The 23,151-nt window shown below is 37.7% G+C and overlaps 1 protein-coding gene across 3 annotated transcripts in view; it reads left to right on the top strand.

The window, feature by feature from the left end:
• LOC129767205 (uncharacterized) overlaps positions 1-23,151 on the top strand; it is an 823,328-nt gene that overhangs the window by 117,207 nt on the left and 682,970 nt on the right. For all 3 annotated transcript variants that reach the window (XM_055767859.1, XM_055767857.1, XM_055767856.1), the window contains exon 2: positions 18,521-18,729. The gene's annotated coding sequence lies outside the window, so the exon portion shown is untranslated. The remainder of the gene's footprint in view (positions 1-18,520; positions 18,730-23,151) is intronic.

Here is a 23,151-nt window from a genome sequence, read left to right on the forward strand (position 1 = left end):
AGTCAACCACAATCCTATATTTCTTTTTGCCTGAATTGTCGTCTTTTTTGGGTACGACCCAAATCGGAGATGTCCACTGTGATGAGGACTCTTGAATAATCCCGTTGTCTAACATCTTCTGAATCTGTTCAGAAACAATTTCTCGAAGGTGGTATGGGTACTTGTATGTACGCTGATGGATGGGTTTTTCATTAGTCGTGTTTATAGAATGTTTTACCTCATGAGTGAAAGTTAACCTTTCGCTTTCATTGAAAAATATGTCTTTGAATGGCTTCAGGGTTTTAACCAGTAGGCGGATTTCTTCTTTGTTTAAATGATCGGCAGGAAATTTTAGTTTACCTGTACTGCATTTGTCTTCCAACAAGTAAGGATCATTATCGAATGGTTTTAAGTTGTGATTTCTTTTCTTTCCATTTGCAGACAGAAATACTGTTGCCCTGTTATCCTCGGCTACATATAAGCCAGGATTTACAGTGACATTTGAGTTGATATCTGTTTCATGCTCAATTAAAAATGTGCCATTCGATGTAGTACAAATCTCACCAAGTTTTTCACGACACTCGTGGAAATTTATGTTTGAAGGATAGTACTTTGTGAAAGAGTACTCTCTGTTACCAATTTTTAAAAAATGATGTGTTGTATCAATGATTGCGTTCATGCGCGCTAAATTTTCGTAGCCTATAAGGCCATCGAAAAATGGATGAAATTTAAACACGTGGTATGGCAATTTTTCACTGAAGGATTCTGCAAACAAATTAGCATGTACAACGCTATCTATTACAAATTTACCATTTTTGTTTGTTACAACCGCAGGATTAGATACCTTGCTAGCGGTTTTGACATGTTCCGGATTTATATACGACTTATTGGCCCCTGTGTCGACCAGAAAGTTTAAATAACCTTTCGAAGTCGTAAAACGAATGTATGGTATAAAATTCAAGTTCGAGAGTTTTTCAATCTGACCACGTGAAAATTTAGTTCATTGGATTCCACTGCGATATCTGATTCGTCGTCATCGTCATCGTCATTGTCATCGTCCGAGTCATTGTCCACTATGGCGCTTTGCGCTCCATTTGATTCATTATTATTATGCTCAACCCGCGCTCTGTATTGCTGATATGGTTTCTTATGTTGTTGTTGTTGTTGTTGTTGTTGTTGTTGTTGTTGTTGTTGTTGTTGTTGTTGTTGTTGTTGTTGTTGTTGCTGTTGCGGTGGGGGTTTATTAAAATTTAATTTACTTTGGTGTGCTTGATTTCCGAATGCTTTTGGTTTTACCGTCCCCTTTGCGCGTGTCTCGGCGTTAGCATTAAGCATAACTGCTGAGTGTGCTTCATCGAGTGTAGAAGGTTTAGAATTTCTAATAATGGCCGCAAGTGGCTCCCCTATATTGTCCAAATATTTTGAGACTGTTATCATCTCGATAATTTCGTTTGGTGAAAGCGGGTTCATTTGAAGATTAGCCTTCAACTTAGTATTGATTTCTTTAACCTCGTTAAAGAATCTCGAATTGTTTTTGTCACCTTTACGGATATGGAATAAAAGTGAAAGGTTAGTAGTAAAATCTCTTTGGTCACCGAAGTTTTCGACCAAAATTTTCTTAATCCCCTGTAAAGTACTGGGATTCCCGTTGGCACATAGAATGGTGCGTGCCTCACCTTTAATTTTGTTTCTTATTGCTCTGAGATAGAACATGTTTAATGTGTCAGGAGCACCCTTTCGTCCCTTCACTTTAAAGGTATCGTATAATTCGTCAACTTCTTCCAACCACGAGTTTAATTCTCGTTTGTTGCCCGTGAACTCGGACAAATTTTTGATGGGATCTGGCAGGCGATAAAGATCGTCATTCTGCCCCCCGGCGAGCATTGTTTTAAGCTCCTCAACCGTGTTACGGAGCTGTTCAATTTCACTGCACTTTTCGTCTGGCATTGTTTCGGTAGTTAAGTATAATTAAATGTGTGTACTTACACGATTATTTCCAGCATTCGATATGCTGATATGTAGGCCCCGAGGAGGCGGGCAATAGTTGTCGTTCTGCTATGGGGCGATGTCCAAGCGATGCTCCAGAATGATTATTCGGTGCTGCTGCTGGTGATCACTACTAAGCTTTCACTGTCACTTTGTCACTTTTTTTTCTAAAACCTCCTGATGGGTATCCTACCGACTGCGCCAGTAAGGAAACTCTTCCTGTTTATATACTTTTTAAAAAAAAAGAGTTTTATTAAATTCCTAACCTACTTATTCCCTAGCCGACGTCCAGTGTGAGAAAAGAGAGCGAGCCACATGGCTGTGGCCTTTTTATTATTTCATTCTGCTGGGTATGCATATCGCATACCGCTGACGATGGATGTGCCGCGTGGCGTGGTATACCGGCTGGATTTCCTAACGACGATAAAAAAGAAATGAATTTTATGCAAGGTTATATAGACTTTGTTTCGTTTTCACCGTGAAGTGGCGCCCTCAGTTTCTATTCTGTGCATGGAGTTATCATGAAAAATCTCGTGTTATTCTCACGAAAACAAAAATGAATCATGTATCAAACATCTTCAGTTGCTTTTACAAGGTCACTCCAATTCCATCGGTTCTTTTCGGAACCACCAACAAGTTCGAAAGGGTTGAATTTTATGTTAATAACAATTCCATATATATACTCATTCAACCACACACTAACAAGAAAAACTTTCAGCAATCTTTCAAAATATTCATTCATTCATTCATTCAGAATTGATTCAGATGCAATTTCAAATAAATGATTGCCGAGCCAACGGTAGTCCTACGTCTACCTTGCGGTTATATCACGGATATAACCCACTTCTTGTTTTTGTTTGTTCTACATCCTGCTTTCCAATGGCTTGCAGTTCTTGCACATAACAGTTTTGCGGATTACGTTACACTTATCTTTGATGTTTGCCGCCGGGAATGGAGGAGATGTGTTTGCATTCCGAACGGTGTACTTAACCCTTTGACTCGGTTTCGGGTGGCAGAGCTAAAATAAATTGAGTAACGGGAGCAAATGTAAGCCGTCGTATACGTTGTATGGAATATATTTAGTTTGATTCAAAATGAAAATTTTATGGTATTTGAGTGGAAACTGTATCTAACATATTGTTACGAAAATCACTTGCCAACGAAAAGAATATTTTATTCATTGTAAACAAATAATAAGATTGATTCTATGTGAAAAGCCATTAATCGCGCGAATCTAGGTAATCTGATTATGAATAGTCTGAAAATAATCAAAATTTTATCCGTTCATTTTCGATTAGGATTAAACTGTGTACATGCTCTTATTATGGAAAACAAAGTGTTTCCCACCGGTAAGAAGACAATTTTCCTAAAAAGAATTGCAGAGAGCCAACTGAAATAACACGTTTATGATAGCAGAAAAAAAAGTTATTAGACGCTTAACTATAACTATTAGAAAACCTTCCTTTTCTTCCTTTCTTCCTTCCTTCCTTTCTTAATGGTGTTAGCGTGAAGAAATAAATACAATCTCCGCTTTTATAAATATACTAGCTGACCCGGCAAATTTCGTCCCGCCCAAAATTTGTTTTTTTTTGTTATCAATACCTTCAAACATTCACGTTTTCTTACTATGAGCAAGTTCTTGGGTTCAATCGGAGAATTGTTCATTGATTGATCTTGTAATCGACCCTGTTTATCTTTATCTTTTATCTTTAACTGTAAAATTCCTAGTATTTCTAACAAAACTCATCATTATAATATCAGATTATTTTCAGATACAATTCGCGTTCAAGATTTTTCAACCACTTACAAATAACAGGTTAGCGCAAACATCAAATGGACTAACAGCAATTGTCACTATGTAATTGTAGAACACATGGGAATTAAATTTTCCGAATTTTCCCTTTTTCCTTCAGAGTTTTCCGAAAATTTTCAATTGTCAGGTTTTTTTTACACACTGATAGATATTTTTCATTATCTTCTCCTACACTTTAATCATATTCGCTGAACTAAATGTTAGTTTTTTATCATATTTATTCTTTCTATTTTGGTCCACTGCTTCGTTTTTTCTTCTTTTTGTTTTTCTGGTATGGGACGTTTCATATAGCACATGGACACTGACAGATTTTAGGTGATTTGATTTTTTCATAACTACATTGTGTCAGCCAGACCACTGTCGACCGAATCATGTCCACACTCACCTACGGGAGCTGTTGGGGGAGGAACGATAAGCAACAGAAATCTCCCTTATTCCTCACTACTGGTGTGAAACCACCATAAAAATATTAATTGCACACTAAAACCTCCACATGCCAAATTTGGCTCCATTTGCTTGATTAGTTCCCGAGTTATGTAGAAATTTGTGTCTCAAACGTGAAATCTTTGGGTCTCAAACTATCACGAAAACCTTCCCCGGCCCCAAAAACCCCTACATACCAATTTTCATGTTGATCGGTTCAATAGTTTCCGAGTCCATAAGAATCAGACAGACAGACAGACAGAAATCCATTTATATATATATATATATATATTTATTAGGCTGTCAAAAAAGTCCTGCGGTATTTCCGCGAGGTGTTGTTGTAAGCGCGTAGTTCTTGTTGTATTCATTGTATCGAGTCATACTATAGCTTGTTGGAAAGGTATTTTTGCGCGCTATAGTCCTTGAAAATGTTTTGTTTGGTTAAGTCGTTCGTGAGTTATAGTGTCGCAAATATGGAGCAAAATAAAGAGAAAATCTGACATATTTTACAGTACTACTATGACGAAGGCAAACATGCATCTCAAGCTGCCAATAAAATTTGTGCAGTTTATGGACCCGATACAGTTTCCATTTCCAACGCACAACGATGGTTTCAACGATTTCGTTCTGGTGTAGAGGTCGTCGAAGATACGCCACGCTCCGGAAGGCCTGTCGTCGAAAATTGCGATAAAATCGCTGAATTAGCCGAGAAAGACCGGCATAGTAGCAGCCGTAGCATCGGCCAAGAGCTGGGGATAAGTCATCAAACCGTTATTAACCATTTGAAGAAGCTTGGATTCACAAAGAAGCTCGATGTATGGGTGCCACACACGTTGACGCAAAAAAACATCTTTGACCGTATCGACGCATGTGAATCGCTGCTGAATCGCAACAAAATCGACCCGTTTCTGAAGCGGATGGTGACTGGCGATGAAAAGTGGGTCACTTACGACAACGTGAAGCGCAAACGGTCGTGGTCGAAGCCCGCTGAAGCGGCTCAGACGGTGGCCAAGCCCTCATTAACGGCCAGGAAGGTTCTGCTGTGTGTTTGGTGGGATTGTCAAGGAATAATCTATTATGAGCTGCTTCCCTATGGCCAAACGCTCAATTCGGACCTGTACTGCCAACAACTGGACCGCTTGAAGGTAGCACTCATGAAGAAGAGGCCATCTTTGATAAACAGAGGCCGCATTGTCTTCCATCAGGACAACGTCAGGCCACACACTTCTTTGGTGACGCGCCAGAAGCTCCGGGAGCTCGGATGGGAGGTTCTTTTGCATCCGCCGTATAGTCTGGACCTTGCACCAAGTGACTACCACCTGTTTTTGTCCATGGCGAACGAGCTAGGTAGTCAGAAGTTAGCCACAAAAAAGGCCTGTGAAAATTGGCTATCCGAGTTTTTTGCCAATAAGGAAGCGAGCTTCTATAACAGGGGTATTATGAAGTTGTATCTCGTTGGGAACAAATCATCGAACAAAACGGCGCACGTTCATGGATCCAATCGCAGAACTGTTCATTGATTGATCTTCTAATCTACCCTTCAACATTACCCTTCACTATAAATTTCCTAGTACTTTTACCTAAACTCGTCATTATAATATCAGATTATATTCAGACACAATTCTCGTTCAGGATTTTTCAGCCATTTGCAAATAACATATTTCTCAGTTACATGGAATAAATATTCGATACAGAAAATATGATAGAATAAAGACAGCCCTAAATCGAACAATTCTTTTTTCGAAATTGGTTTCATTTACTTCTTTAGTTCTTGGGTTATGCAGAAACTTATGTTTCATTTGAAACACTTTTTTCTACAAAAATGTGGGGGCTTGATTAGTAGAAGTGCTTGATTAATAGAATGCAGTTATTTGTAAAATACAAGCAAATCAAAGATGGTGGCCACTACAAAATGGCGGATTACATATTTTCTCAGAACCCGATCAATATGGGTATCAAACGAAAAAAAAGGCTTGACTAGTAGAACACAGTTATTTATGAAAAATGCCCAAAAATATATCAAATGAAAACTCTCGACTAGTAGAACAAAGTCTTGGTGTCACATTAAAAAACCTTGGTGGACAACTGAGCTTCGAAACTTGCGTAACCGATTGAGAAAAGCACGCAAACGATTTTTTGCTCTCAGGTCTGATGTGAATAGAGAGTGGTTACGTGGAATCGAGTCATCGTACAATGAATTAAACATCTCCACCTACTAACAATACTTATCAAGAGTGGAATCAAACTTGAAACAAAACCCATCGATGTTCTGGAGGTACGTTAAAGGACAAAAAGCTAACAACCGCGTGCCAACCAATGTCACATATAATGAATACACAGCCAGCACAGCTAACGAAGCTGCCAATCTTTTTTCTAACTTTTTCCAAAGTGTGTATTGTTCAACTTCACCTGTACCTCGCCCGGGATGTTTCAACAACGTGCCAACCCATAATATTCACCTTCCGATCTTCGGATTTTCCAACGATGAAGTACTTGGTGCATTGGTCAGATTGGATGCTTCGAAAGGAGCCGGAGTGGATGCTCTGCCACCTTTGTTAGTAAAAAACTGCGCTGTATCTTTGGTCGTTCTATTGACGATGATATTTAACAGTTCAATAGAACAGAGATGCTTTCCAAGTTTATGGAAAACAGCTTCAATGATTCCTGTCCACAAATCTGGCAGTTTATACAATGTTGTCAATTACAGGGGAATTTCGATTCTCAGTTGTTTGGGAAAAGTTTTGGAATCTCTAATGCACAACGTCATGCTTAGTGCAGCAAAGCCGATTATCTCTGACTATCAGCACGGATTCATACCACATCGTTCAACTGTGACCAACCTTATGTGCTACTCCAACATACTATTCCATGAAATCGAACGGCGTAATCAAGTTGATTCCGTTTATATCGACTTCTCGAAAGCCTTCGACGCTATACCGCACGCCTATGCAGTCGAAAAATTGCAACACATAGGCCTCCCGACGTGGATTACGGAATGGCTAATGTCATATTTAACAGATCGGAAGGCATTCGTACAGCTGAATTCGTCGCGATCCAGCACATTCAACATACCATCTGGTGTACCACAGGAAAGTGTGCTGGGTCCATTGATATTTGTCCTATTCATCAACGACTTATGCTTTCGTATATCCTCCGGTAAGCTACTATTTGCTGACGACCTTAAAATCTTTCGAGTCATCGCATCTCCATTAGACTGCATATTATTGCAAACCGACATTGACGTTGTTCTGAGCTGGTGCAGAGAGAATGGTATGAGTGTGAACATAAATAAGTGCAAAACGATCACCTTTAGCCGCAGTCGATCTTCAGTCTCACACCAATATCTGATCAACAATACTCCATTGGAACGCGTACAGTCCATTCGCGACTTGAGAGTTATAATGGACTCTAAACTTCGTTCTCATGAGCACGTTTCTATCAGTATTGCCAAAGCTTTTGGTTTTATTCGCCGTAATGCCGCTCAGCTAACCGATGTATATGCACTGAAATCGCTTTTTTGCGCATTAGTGCGTAGCATTATAGAATACGCTGTTCCGGTTTGGGCACCTTACCACACGTATCAGATAATCCGCATTGAACGCATCCAGAAGGTGTTTATACGTTTCGCACTTCGAAACCTGCCTTGGAATGATCCACTAAATCTTCCTGACTACCAAGATTTTTTGATTTCAATATAACCAGACAATGTTTCATCTGTAGACTTAACATTTTTTTATAGGTTAGGATTAGTCTGTACGGTACCACCGAAGACCGAATACAACTAAATAAATAAATAAACATAGCAGATAATGAAAAATCGAATTTCAAGATGGCCGCAGTCCTCAAACAACTAATTACTTTTTGAATGGTTTCATTCAGCTTGAACTGTTTCTAGGTATGTTTGAAGGTTTTTTGGTTTGTCACACATTAATAGAAAATTGACACCGTTCCTGTTGAATGATTGATCTGAAATTTGGAACATACATTTAATTCTACTGTCATTATAAAACTGCGTATTCCATGATCCTGAAAAATTCAATTTGGCCGCCGCAAAAAAAAAAAATGGGTGAATGGCTTGATTTGGAGAATACACTACACTATGAACAAAATAAATTCGAAAAGGTCGCCGCCACAAAATGGTCGACTATGTATTTTTTGCAATTCCCTCAATATTGGTATCAATGCTATGACTAATAGAATACAGTACTGGTCGGACTCGATTATATTCAGTTTGGAAAAAATATTTTTTTCATATTTCAAGTATGGCTTGTTTCATGAAGAAATGTAACCTTTCAACGTTAAGGTGAAGTTCAAGTGGCTATTACATGTACAGTGGGGTAAAAATCGTGATTTTTGAAAATTTTGCTTGAATTTTCACCAGGAATTGTTTATATCGATATTGCAGCCATATTAAGAAAGATAGAAGTTGTGCGTCAAATAACAAATTGTGGAGCGGTTAAAGAACTTCATTTTAATTGATAGAAACAATCTAGTTTAATATAAATTTTTAGGATAAAATTAATAATAACACATTAAAAATTATTAACTTTTAAGTGTTTCACTTACAAAATGTTATTAAAATTCACTAATTTAGTTGTTCCACTACTATATCCTGTACTACATTTTCTCATCTTTCAAATGAAAGCATCAGAATCGTCTTCCGTAGCGTACTTTGTAATGTATAGCCAGTTTGAGGCAACAGAGTCCGAAACAAACAAAAAAAATCTGTAGCTTTGTCATTGTTGAAATTCGAACATATGCGTAGGAGGATTTTTTTCATCAAATATGATCGTCTATCACCTCCTGAGAGAATCTGGATAAATTTTTTTTTCATGTGAGAAAGATGTTTTCTGACTTTAAGGGGATGAATCAAAAATCAAATTCCTCTTTTATTTTCAAAAAACCAAGAATACATGCAAAAAAAAAAAAACAAATAAAGAAAAACAATGTTTTGACTCGATTATCCGGAGTGAAAAAAAAAATCGATACTCCGGATAATCGAGTTCGACCTGTACTTCAATTTTTCATAAATTTTTTTTTTTGAAATTTTTTTTTGATATGCCGTAGTTAGATGCACATTCAGTATTTTTTTCAAATTTTTATTTTGAAGCTTTCGTGGATGGCGTGAAATAAACGAAAAAGTACGTTTTTCACTATAGATCCTATGTTCGACCACATAGGGGTTCAAATAAACCGTCAAAATTTCTTATTTAATATCCTATACAATATTTGCCATACAGCTGGTGATTTGGTTTGGGGGAACTTTTTACTCCTTTACTGCCGTAATTTCGCAAAGTGACGCAAGCGCCAGAGGGAAGAACTTTCAGTACGAGACTTTTTGTAAAATTACATGTATAATCAGCATACGCGTACATTACGAAAATCTTATCTGTACAAAATGTGTACTGTTGATGGAAAAACATTGCCATCGGGTTGATTTTTTGAAAAAATGCAGTTTTAGCTAAGCTATGCCACTAACGCCAGCTTGTTGTGGAAACAGCAAATTTAAATCGCTGTTTCCACAACCGATTGGCGTTCATCCATCAAAGTATGCAAGAATCTATTTCCAACTATTTTCTACAACATGCCGCCGTTGAGCGAAGCATGAGGAAGCATCAGGGAGAAGAATCCACACACTTTTCCGAATTAGTAGCATGCGTCAAGCAGATTAACGTAGTTGAGAACACGGTCGCAATAATTTTGGACAGCACCTTTTTTTTCGAATTCGACATGCAATTGAAACCATCCGTGTTAAATAAGATAATGCCATCCGAAATTATCCGATATAAAACAGATACAGTTTACGCGAGGATGTTTTGAGTTTTGTTACAAGATGCATTTCGATGAAGCATTTAGAAGAGTACAGTTGTTCACCAAATCCGACATTTACCATTCAATCAACACTCAGCTTCAATTTATCCGAAAGAAGAATTTAGCAGGCGAGAAAAGTAAACATCGTCAAGAAGCTTTCTCCCTTGATGCCTGAAGAAAAAAGACACTACATATTATTCTAGTAATCAACAATTAAATTGTTGAGTTTGAACTATTTAGTTCTAATCTTTATGTGCTATATGTGAGAACAGCACGATAAATTTTTCCGTTAAGCTGGGTTTGATTTTATGAATTTAAAGTACACGATCTTATGAGCTACTTAGTACATGATTTGTAGCTCTAAAACAGAATTGCTATTATAAAAGTAGCATTGCATGGGGATGGACTGTTTTTGATTAAAATATTTGGCATGACGAGCTTTTCGGAAAAGTGTTTTTTACAAGAAAGAAGGTATGTGACTTTTATTATGCTAAACGTTCATTACGGAAGATGTTGTTATGTGAAATTTGCTGTCCATGCTCGTTCATCCTACGCTATCAGAACAGATCAAAAAATCACATCGCATCACAATCAAATTACGTCATATCATAGGGGAAATGACGCTTGCGCCACACACATCACAGTGGAATTGGCGCTTGCGCCAAACTGTTTTCAAGCTTTTACGGGGTCATTTTTCCACATTTCCGTAAAACTTCACAGTTGTTTGAAAGGATTTGGTATTCTTTATCGATCTAAAACAAAAAACGTAAAATGACAATTTTGGCGCTTGCGTCACTTTGCGAAATTACGGCAGTTTACCCGTCCAGGCCCTTTATCAAACTCAATTATCTGTCTTAGTTGTTTTATGACCATCCGAAAAAAAGTCCATTTTTTTAGTGCAAACGTTATCAGCAGACATATAGACTGAGACTCTTCGGAACTCAACGGTTGCTGAGGAATGCGACAGAATCAGAAATGTTGGAAAAATATTTCTCATAATTTTACATGGCATTTGTTCAAACTCCTTTTGACAATTATATTGAATTCAGTTAAATTCGGAAATTGTGTCAATCAATCAATAATTTAATCAATATAAACAAATGATTACTAAGTCAACGGTAGCCCCACGACAACCTTGCGGCTATATCATTGATATAACCCACCTATGATCGAATACACCGATCGCATAAAAAAAGATTCTATTTTATGGGCTAAAATCACTGATGTTGGGTCGAAACCATGTTTCGAAATTGTAGCAACTGGATAGAAACATCCTCAAATCATTCGTTTTGATGTGGCTGACATTCCAAATGTAAACAATGTCATTGTCTCTTTATTCCAAAATTTATACAACTCTTATAAATTTTGAAATAAAGAGACAAATTTTATTCTGCTCGTAACCTAACAAATTTAATTGTGTCGAAAGCTCGGCTGAATTGAATTTAGCTTTCCAGAATAAATTGGCAGTGGAGGAAGAAACACATTTAACTGCTCCATGTTTATTTGATTCCCACCAATTGTTCTTGTCCTTTTAAAAGAACAAAATAATCATCCGGTCGTTCGTTTTCCATCCAGAAAACACAATTTTGAATCCCGTAAATATTATCCCATAGTGCCCCCTCATGGTTGAGGAGAACTTAATCCGCCCAGTGATTGTTTGCACGTCCGCTCGTATCGGTCAGCCTCGGAGAAGTCACTGGTTGGAAAACTGGACTTCCAGAAATATGACCGAGTTGAGTACAGAGCTTTTATTTTTATGATGATGAAATTCGTGCATATCTATATGTACGAAAGCACGTATCCAGCGGTCGCACCACTCCTAACGAACCAGAACAAGGCGTCCCGCCTGACGTTGTTCAGTCCGCCGCTTTGCCCCCTCCGAATCGGTCAGATGAAAAGTTTGTTTCTCACAGTACAGTTTTTTCCACTTCTTATATTCGTCTGACCCTTCTTCAAGTTGGCTCTAAATTTAATTTCCTCCGAACGAAGGGAAACTGTGACATTCACCATGGAAGAAAAGCGCATCGTTGGAACAGTTTTGGACCGTGACCATCCCCTATGGAGCATATGTGTGGCGACACGTACGGCTACATGGTGCTAGTTGGCACCGTAATGGTTTCTCGTTACTAGTTGGCACTCATCCGCTCGTAGATTTTCTGAGATTGACGAAAGATTTCTTCCGAACAAAAAAGACAAATATTCTACTATTTAACCAGTTTTGGGTTGTTTTCCCAATACCGTAGGTGTTTATGGATTTCCACAAGTTCTCCAGACGAGGTGGGGATCCAAGTGAAACATAATTCAGACACCTTTTTGTGCGTTACGGAAGTCACACCCCATTCGCTTGGTTCCGCCGAAAAAGCTATAAATTGGAATCATTTTTGAGCCAACATAAGCACTGCGAGAAAATGTGAAAACTGGTGTCTGGTGTCGTGTTCCGTGGGAACCCAGGCTCCACGGGGAGTGCACGTTTGACGTCGAACTGTTCGGGGAAGATAACGCTGTTAGCGTCGAAATTCGCAACACAGCATGTGTCACGTTTCGTGTGTGTATGGGAATTCAACGAAAAGGACGAAAACCTGCGCCTGAACAAAGCTAGCAAATTTCTCAAATAGCGAAAGATTGGGAAAGTTACTAGCAAATGGTGCTACAACACATATAATTTGATTTCATCAATGTTGAGCAAATTTAGCAACTTGAAAAATACATCTCCTGAATGTAGGAAAACACTCGTATTCACATGAAATCACCTTCAGTGACCGTTCCACATACATCTCCATGGCTATTTTCCTTGAAGTATATAAATGTGGCAGCTGCACAGTTGAGATGGGATGCTCTAACTTTCTCAACTTCGATACCCTAGTGAATGCTCCTCATCATAAAAGCTCCCTTCTTATCCCGACCGGTGTCTCCGTCCCGTTTTTATTTTTCCTGCTCACAACTTGCCTAGCTGAGCGTAATGTTTGCTATTCATTGGGAAATGTTTAAACATTAATACCTTTCCGGTTCAATGAACTGCCACCGACCGGCGACGTTGTCAGGGGCTATGCATTGAATGGAGGACAAAATTTGCACCACACCTAGAGTTCCTCCAACACCGTGACAGTGAAAGCCCTGGTGGTTTCCGCCGCTGTATCCACTGATAACCACCATGATGGGTCTGGAGCATCTCCATCTGCCTATTGGAATGCTATAGAAAAAGGACGAAACTTATTTCACTACCCAACTTCTCTCGTATTCTCTCTATCCATGTCGGACCCGCTGTCTGGACCATCGTCGTGTCGAGTGTTGATTTTTAATAGAAATGGGCTGTTTTCGACTGTAAAATGCTACTTCCCTAGTCTTCTTTTTCGTTTGTGCTTGACAAACCAATCAAAACTCAGTTTTCCCCCAGTGGTTTGCGACTATCGTTCGCATTGTGGCCTGAGCTGGATCGACAATGAAAACAGAAGTGGGAAGAAATCTTCATAACATTTTATCGAGGAACTTTATGGTGATTTGGGGCCCGAGATGGGGAACATTCTCTCTCTGTCTCCTCATTGGAGAGAATAAGTTCGAGATGTTCCACTTCTCATAATTTGTTTGGAATCAAATTAACTTTATCATTGAGAAATCATTTCCATGGATGAAATGGTTCAGAAAATCGAAACGGCAAATTGCTTTCACATAATTTATTGCATGAACCCATCTGAACTTCAACATTTGCATTGAATTTGGTCCTAGCTTGTGCAATACAGTGGGAATTGACTGCTCATTCTTGTTTATAAATGCAGTCGTTTTGAAGGTATTGATGTTATCTGCATAGTTAAATATGTTTATTATTCGAAATGTATCATTCCAAAGCAATAGAATAGTATAGAACAACACGCTTCCAGCTCCAGGTTTACTCACTGTTTTTGTTTCATGAATACGAATCGGACAGAAGCAATTTCACGTACAGTGAAGAAACAATGAATTACGATGCATTAAAACTTTGAGTAACATTGCTGATGTTTAAATAATAATCTATATATATTAGGCTGTCAAAAAGTCCTGCGGTATTTTTTTTGAATTTTCATTTGTTCATATAATTAGTTACAATCATCTGTTTTAAGTCAAATATGCGCCGTTTTGTTCGATGACTTGTTCCCAACGAGATGCCAACTTCATAATACCCCTGTTATAGAAGCTCGCTTCCTTATTGGCAAAAGAACTCGGATAGCCAATTTTCACAGGCCTCTTTTGTGGCTAACTTCTGACTACCTAGCTCGTTCGCCATGGACAAAAACAGGTGGTAGTCACTTGGTGCAAGGTCCGGACTATACGGCGGATGTAAAAGAACCTCCCATCCGAGCTTCTGGCGCGTCACCAAAGAAGTGTGTGGCCTGGCGTTGTCCTGATGGAAGACAATGCGGCCTCTGTTTATCAAAGATGGCCTCTTCTTCATGAATGCTACCTTCAAGCGGTCCAGTTGTTGGCAGTACAGGTCCGAATTGAGCGTTTGGCCATAGGGAAGCAGCTCATAATAGATTATTCCTTGACAATCCCACCAAACACACAGCAGAACCTTCCTGGCCGTTAATGAGGGCTTGGCCACCGTCTAAGCCGCTTCAGCGGGCTTCGACTACGACCGTTTGCGCTTCACGTTGTCGTAAGTGACCAACTTTTCATCGCCAGTCACCATCCGCTTCAGAAACGGGTCGATTTTGTTGCGATTCAGCAAAGATGTTTTTTTGCGTCAACGTGTGGCACCCATACATCGAGCTTCTTTGTGAATCCAAGCTTCTTCAAATGGTTAATAACGGTTTGATGACTTATCCCCAGCTCTTGGCCGGAAATTTTCTAAAAAATTTCATCCGACTACAAAACCGAAACTCGCGTAGACATGATTTTGTACGACGAAAAAAAAAACAAACGCGGAGCGAGCTAAAATACGTCTACACCCGAAGACTGCCCGCTCGGGACTCTATTTGACTTAAAACAGATGATTGTAACTAATTTTATGAACAAATGAAAATTCAAAAAAAAAAATACCGCAGGACTTTTTTGACGGCCTAATATTTTGCGGAATCCACCAACTTGTAAACTGCGCGGGTTGAAGTCCTAACATAGATTCAATTTCTGAATTAATTATGGGCAACGATATATTTTAGTCGTTATCTTACGCTTCCTGATATGCAAATATACAAATATGCGACAACTATAAATATTTGTAAACTATCGATAATTCACTGCTTGTTAATCAACCAATTCATTTTAACTCGTAACTATTGCGGGATTACACCACCTCGTGAAGTTTGTTCTTATTTATTTATGTTACTTTTTTTTCATCTTCATTTTTTTTATCTTAAACCGTCATTTTTCCTGTCACCTACATGGCCCACTTTTTGGCAGGGTCTGTTAACGATGTTCTTGCAGTGAACAGGGTGACCAGTGATTCCAGGAGTCACAGCAACAGAGTTGGTTGATTAAAGGGTGTCCCACATCTATGAATTGCATCGCGGAAAAAACGCTGTAGAAAATTATTCATTGAGTATTTTCTCGTCAAATTTTAGGTAGAAATAGTTTAGAGTGTATTGTTTACACAGTATTTTTGTCACCGTCAGTTTTCGAAAATTGGAAAAAATTGCGTCACCCGAAAAGTAACGTTACCAATTGATTTTGCGCAAGCACCTGGAAAATACTCAACTTTCTCATCGGGACATTATAAAACAACTCGGAATCGTGCAGTCAACCGTGAGTGGTGTGATTAATCGTTACTACGAAACTCTGAGCATCGAACGGAAGGAGAAATGCGGCCAGAATGGATTACTTTTGTAGATTTTGATAGAACTATTACCAGGAATTATTTATAACGATATTGCAGAGGAATTAAGAAAGATAGAATTTGGGTGTTGGAGAACAAATTGTAGAACGGGTTGATAGCTTTAATTCGGTTGTTGGAAACATCATGAATTTTTGGGTTAAAATTAATAAAAACACCTTCAAAACCACTATCTTTTCCAGTTTCTCATTTTCAAAATGTTATTTAAATCAACTAATGTTTCACAACTATTTATTGCTGTAAATTTCGAAGTGTCGTGCAATTTTGAGACAATTGGCATCAATTTTTTGTTAAAACCTCGATTCCCGGTGATTTTTTGATTTAAAAAAAATTCAAATTTTAACGTCTGCGATACTAGTAAATGAAGTCCGATTGAGTGAATGGGTTTATTATCGTGCAAATCAACAATTTCGCAGTAAATTCCGAATGAAAAATCGAAATAACTATTTTTATTGGCGCCTATTGGGTTTGCCTCGTATTCCGAAAAAAACTAAGTGTCGATTTTTGATGTTTTTTTTTTCGAGATGACAGTAGATCTCGACGTTTCATGCAATTCGAAGACATTTGAATCATTTTTTTTTTAAAACTCCGATTTCCTTTATTCTCCCCTTGGGTGATTTTTGATTTTCGAAAAACTCGAACTTGACCGCTTTGCGCCACTTTCCCTTAACTCAGATTGAGCTGAAATTTTGCATAGTGTTTTTTCGAGGTGGTGAATATTTTGTATGGGGTAACTTTTTGAAATTTTAGGGTCGATTTTTTCCATTTCGAAAAATAACGCACATTCTCATGAAATACTTTATTGTAACACAAAAAAAATCTACAGAACGCTTAACACTAAAACACTCAAAACACTCTATCCCAATCAAAGGCTAGGGCCTGAATTTGCAGCTGGAAAAGGAGAATAGTTAGTACAGATGAATATCAACATATCTATTCTCACTTACCTTGATTATCAGGAACAATTACCTGGAAAAAATATTTATTAGTTAATACACATAATATACATAATAACATAATACTATTTAACTACCACAGCACAAATAAGAATCACAACACAAAACAACAATAAACGGACTATAACAAGAGAATTCTCATGAAAAAGGAACATGTGGAAAACGGATTCGCTATACAAAGAGTGGTTCGGGACATTGATGCTGAGTTCGACAGCCGGTTTACATGATGCAAATATAAACAAAATGTAAAGCAAAAAGTGATGTATTTTAACAATTAGTTTCATAGGTGTAATGAATTTAATTATCATAATGGTAAGTGTTAAATGAAAAAAATAATGTTCTGCAGAGCTAATTAGGTTGAAATACAGTCATTCCAAACCAAACCACTATATGGTTTTCAGATTTCCGTCAAAAGTGGTTTCCTACTTCCGTTTTTTATCGCAAAACGTTAGACCCGTATTTTTAAATTTTTTTTATTAGGGTGCCTTTTTCCATTGTAGGGTGGTCCGAAAAATGAATTAATTTTGCATAAGAATGTATAACGACCTTCTAGAAAAATACCAGATGATAAAAGTTCTGAAATATAAAGTTTAGATGGGGCATAAAAAGATGATCTAAAAAGATTTCTAGGAACTTCATTTTCTTTTTCTTGTTTTCTTGTCGATATTATCCATTATAAAAAATATACCCGAAACTGTAACTGTTAAAAATAATCATAAGCCACCGATTAGTTTATAGTTTACAGTTCTTCCAATTCTTCCACAAGTGAAATTTTTTCACAAGTGTGGATATCTATGACCATTATATTTAGCAAATAACTATACGAAAGTCAAATATTTATATTTTGCTTTTCTAACGACGAAAAGTTAATATATGGATCCGTTCAATCCAGTTACAAAAGGGACTGAAATCAAATAAGAATAGTCCGGTAATGATCTTATGCATTATATTAAAAAAAAAAAATATTCCACGCCACTAACATTAATTTATAGGGGGTCTTCGTAGCCACATTGGTTGCGCGTTCGCTTAGTAAGCGATCGATCGTGAGTTCAAAAATCAGGGTCCTCATTGACCATCTTTGTGTTGTTACAGAATAGCTACGTCCACGCAACCATCAGCGATGGAGATCGATCCACGGTCGAAATAAGATCGATTCATCCATACAACTGCTCTGCTCTGCAAGACACATCGGGCTGCTGTTCTATAAATAACTCAACAATGATCAATCAACTGTCTCCGCTGTCCGGTGGTCCAACTGGATAATGGAAGAACAGAAAGAATACTCTTACGCCTAAATGGCTACTGTGTGAATGTACCATATGTAATGGTATAGAAGGAATACTGGCGAATGGCAACTGTGTAATGTGCTAATTTATAGATATGATAACCATGTGACATGTACACGATTAAAAATCGGCTCTGTTACAGCTAGATTGTGATTGAGCCTTAAATAAATAAATGGGATAAAAAAAAACATTAATTTATACATTTCATTCAACAATATTCTAGAATATGTTAAAAGGCACTTGTCCAAAAAAGTTACTCATATACTCGCGTCGGTGTGTCAGATCGAAAGTGTTAAAAAAGTGACACACGTCCCCTTTGTACCAACACATGCGATACGCTAAATTTTATAAAAACGTGACCTGTTTTCTGATTTGGCACCCTTCCTGAAAGACGTTGCTCTACGTAAAAAATCGTGAGCGAAAAAAGTGTCTAATAATGATTTGTTTCGCGTTTTTTTTTCAGGAACCATTTTTGGGAGAAAACGCAACCTGCAATGTATTCGTGGGCCTGACCGATATTTTTAATTTCGCTGCCGGAGGAAGTCGTTTGGACGTCGAGGGAAAATTTTACACATTTGGTGGAAGGAAACGCAACGCGCTGATTTGAAGATTTCAGGCACGGTTGCTCATCAACGGCTCAATCTCCATCCTGAGTCGTTCAAGCCTTTCCAGGTACCAGGTTTAATCCGTTTTTACGATACTACGATAGTGTTCAGTGTTATGATCATATTTTTCAGTATCACTACCAAAAGTAATTTCCTTCTAATAAATGCGACGGTTGCCAATTTTTTTTTTAAAACTCAAAGATTGCCCTAAAAACAGGAAGAAAACTGGATATTGAAACAGTTTTTTGAAAGGAGATCGGCTTTGAATTATCTAAAATGATGGTTTTTACCCGTTCCAATGTTTGAGAAATAGCAACTACTCCGAAGCTTCGTGTAGTATTTATATGAAGTTCATGAAATGGCGAAATAGACCATTAATTCAAAATTACGTTTCCCATCACTCGAACATTACTGTGAAACGATCTTCTCTTCTAGGTCGAGGATCTTCTCTTCTAGGTCGTTTCACATTTGAATGGAGATTTATATTCTTTCAGTAGATGGTTGAAGTATAAGCAATTGAAATTGAACATAAGCAAAACTAAATATATGGTAATCTCGCAAATCGTTTAAATGAAAACGTCTCCATCGTTATTGATAATGAGACTTTTGATCGAGTTCGGGACATTAAACATCTTGGCGTGATTATTGATGACAAAGTCGAGTTCAACACTCGCATTGACAATGTCATCAAGAAAATTGCCAAAAAGTATGGAATCTTATGTCGATTGAAAAACGATTTAACTATTTGCAGCAAAATACAGCTATACAAATCAATCATCTCTCCTCATTTAGACTTTTGCTCTTCCATTTTATTTTTAGACAATGAAACACAAATATCGAGATTACAGCGCTTGCAAAACAAAATAGTGTGGTTGATACTAAAATGTAACATATTCACTTCCTCATCTTTAATGTTGGACGCTCTGCAATGGTTATCCGTGAAGCAAAGAATTGTTTATTTAACTATGGTGTTCATTTTTAAAGTAATTAACGGTTTGCTGCCTCGATATTTGTGTGATCGAGTTGAAAGAGGAAGTGACTTTCATAGTTATAACATTAGAAACGCGAATGAATTAAGAACACCTAATTTCTTGTCATGTGCTTCACAAAATTCGTTGTACTTGGAATACAACTTGTACAAAGGAATAAATGTGTTCAACTCGATGCCAAGACATATTAAATGCGCAACAACACTTACAGAATTGAGGAGGCCCTGTATTTCACATGTAAAAGCTGTGTTTTATTAACAGCCGAATGATTTTCTGTTTATTTTTATGACGAAGATCTTAACTGACGAAGTTTTACACGAACGGATAATTTAATGTGGACATTTTTTCTGCAGTTTGTTTTCAATATTTTCAATGAATCTGACGAAGTTTTTCTTTGAACGGATAACATTATGTAGATCATTTAAATTTTTTTAATTATATTTTTTTTAAATTTGTATTGATCTCTATTATGTCATGATCTTTGTGATGATGGACTATTTTTATTTTTATTTCGTCGTTCTAATAGTTGTATTAGTTAAAAAAAATAAAGTAGTCTACAAAAGCTTGAGCGTCGTGCGCGAGACACAGATATAAAGGATATTAAATTGAAAGTTTTTCAAGTGTTGGTCTAGGAATTTTTCGTAAAGGAAATTTTCTCGATTTCACTGAATGAGGGTATTCATGGTCAATCCAAAACAAGGCTGGCGGTTGGACTTGTGCTCTGGTGTATCACTCGGCTGCAAGGGCCTCGTCGGAACCATATCGGCTCTGTGGCGGACATGACTGAGTATTGTCTTGTTTTTTGACATTGTGATTTTTTGAACTTATATGTGTAAATAAAATCAGTTCGTTTTTTATGTTTGCTGAACTGATTTCAATGTTGAGAAAAAATAAATAAATTATCTCTTAGATAACTCGTAAAAGGGGGAGAGGTCGCCATGAGAAAGTCATTCAAATGGAGATCGTTCGGATTTCAAATAATAATCATTCACACCGAATGCAAGTTGTGCTAAAGCTCTGACTCCGAGTCTGAGCTGAGACTAAGACTGCCGGTTTATGAATGTTTATGAATTATTCTTTTAACTGATTCGAACAGGCTATATATTTTATTTCAATGCATTTTGGTTACTGTTGTCAGGTTGAAATCAAGTTGAATCGAAATAAATGATAAAAAACCTGAAGAACATCAGTTACAATTTAAAAAATCGAAGCCATTGCTATAATTTCAATCAGCACTGTATAAGTAAGAGTGCTGGAGAAACGATATTTTACCTACATTGAAGTACCAGAACGACCTGTGGAGTGTAGGCTTGATATGGTTAGCCTTCAGCTTTCAGTCACTACCATTTAGGTAGAATCACGAAGTGTCCAAAATTTGATGCAGAAAATTTTAATAAAAATTCGCAATTTCGTCAGAATACATTTCATTTCAATTTTTTTTTATGATTCTAGGTTCTTAGTGACAAGAGCTTTAAAATCTTCAGTATCGAAGACAAGAACAGGCAATTTGCGGTTCATAATCCAATGTTTCTAAAACCGACCGGAATGTATGGTAATTAATGGTAAAACGATAAAAAGAGTTCAAATGAATGCTAATCAAGGTTTAATCGAGTTGTTGAATCAAGCAATTGACTAACTATTCAAGCAATGCAAAAAGCAAATGACCACCCTCCTCCACTGTTTGCTCCGTAATCGTTCCTTTTCACACGAAGATCGAGAAAATTGCTTTCGCCAAGAATCCTATTGGGGCGGGTTCCACGAAAAATCACAATCTAGTTTCCTTTCACCTTTCACCCGTCCCAGAGGAAGGAATTTATGTGGCGAAATTTCGCCACAAAGTCACAAAATGCAATGAACGGAATACGGAATGGGAGAGCAGAATATGATTTTTCTGAGGAATTTGTTTCTTCATGCATGGTTCTGCTCCGTTGGATGGACCTCCCTTTCGGCGAGGCATAAATAATTTCAAATATTCCTGAGTCTCCGGGACCGTTCCGAGGGGCCTTTCCACGCATTCTGTTCATTTTTTTTCTCGTTCAGCTCCGGAGCGGCGCTAACCTCGACGAAATTTGATTGACGTTTTCATTATTCATACGTTTAACGGTCTCGATGTCAACTTTTCACCCGAAAAAGGTAGAGTTACGGACGGACCATCGCATCGGGTGCCGTTTCTAGGCGGATCTGAGGTGCAGAGTGGGTGGTTTGTTTCCGAATAAACTGTTCTCGGTATGCCAAAAAAGGACTGTTATTTTTTCTTCGGTTGCTGCAGGTCGGTAAATCTAATTGATTTATTCATATTTTTATTATTTATGTGTATTTACTCGCTCTGTGAATGTAGTGCTGCTGCTGGATTCATCCAGGCCTACAAGCAGACAAAGCAGTGCGTAAAGGTGACTGGCAATCATGTCAAAGTGTATTCACATTTATCAACAGGACGTGTGCGATGATGTGTTATAAGAAGGATAGGAATTGGAGGGCGGGTGCTTTTCGCAGACTGAGGGATTTTCACTTTAGTTTGCTGACGTGCGTGATAGGGATCTATAATGCTGCTTGCGGTAGGGTAGTGGCAACGTCATTATAACGATTCGGTCCATTAGAGTTCGCTCGTTATGATGGACAGAGAGAAGAATCGAGCCCCCTAACAAGTGAAGAACAAAGAGAATTCGAAAATATATGCATTGCAACGAGTTTGGATACGTGAAAAGATCTGTACGTAAAGATTGTTCGGTAGTGCACCCACTGATGAACGAGAGATTTTTGGAGAAACCTTTTTTTTTTTAAATTGATATGAAATCAACACTGAAGCCTACATCGACCCTTCCCCGAGTTTGACCACATAAATTGTTGTATTTAACGAGGGCCACGATATTATCACTTTTTTGTTCTATGAGGATTTCTACGTTCTAATGGCGCATATCTCATTTTATCTCCTTTTTCTTTGTTAACGCTGCCGCTTGTTTTTGTGTCACTGCATTTATGGGGATGCTATGGGTGGAACAACATCACGCCCACCTTGAATACTATTGACGAATTTACGCAAGAATCAGCTGAATCAGCTCATTCGACATCTACATTAGAACTCAGAACTACAAAAGTGAGGGTGTTTGTTTATTTTACGCACTGAAAAGCAAGATTCGGTGGTGATTATTCATTTTATTTCAATTTAGATTCATTTCAGCCATTGAATGTCGTCAGTATATGGTAAGAAAGTTAGGGCTTTGTATATGTTCGATGGTTTAAACACGTGATTTGACCAAAGTCATAGATAATACAAAGTCATACCGGTTATTGATACTATGGATAATTGCGATGAAATCGATATCATATCAAATTGGCTGATATCATTGGTTATGTAGGGACCGATACGAGAAGGATTTGCAGTATTTTTAGCGCAAATATCCTATTCATCGTTTACATAGTTGAAAAAAATTAAAGTTACAATACTTATAACAAGCCATTCCTCGTAATACACATAGCACATTGTAAAATGATGATTTTCT

The sequence above is a fragment of the Toxorhynchites rutilus genome, chromosome 2, assembly GCF_029784135.1.
Source record: "Toxorhynchites rutilus septentrionalis strain SRP chromosome 2, ASM2978413v1, whole genome shotgun sequence".
NCBI classification, from domain to species: Eukaryota; Metazoa; Arthropoda; class Insecta; order Diptera; family Culicidae; genus Toxorhynchites; species Toxorhynchites rutilus.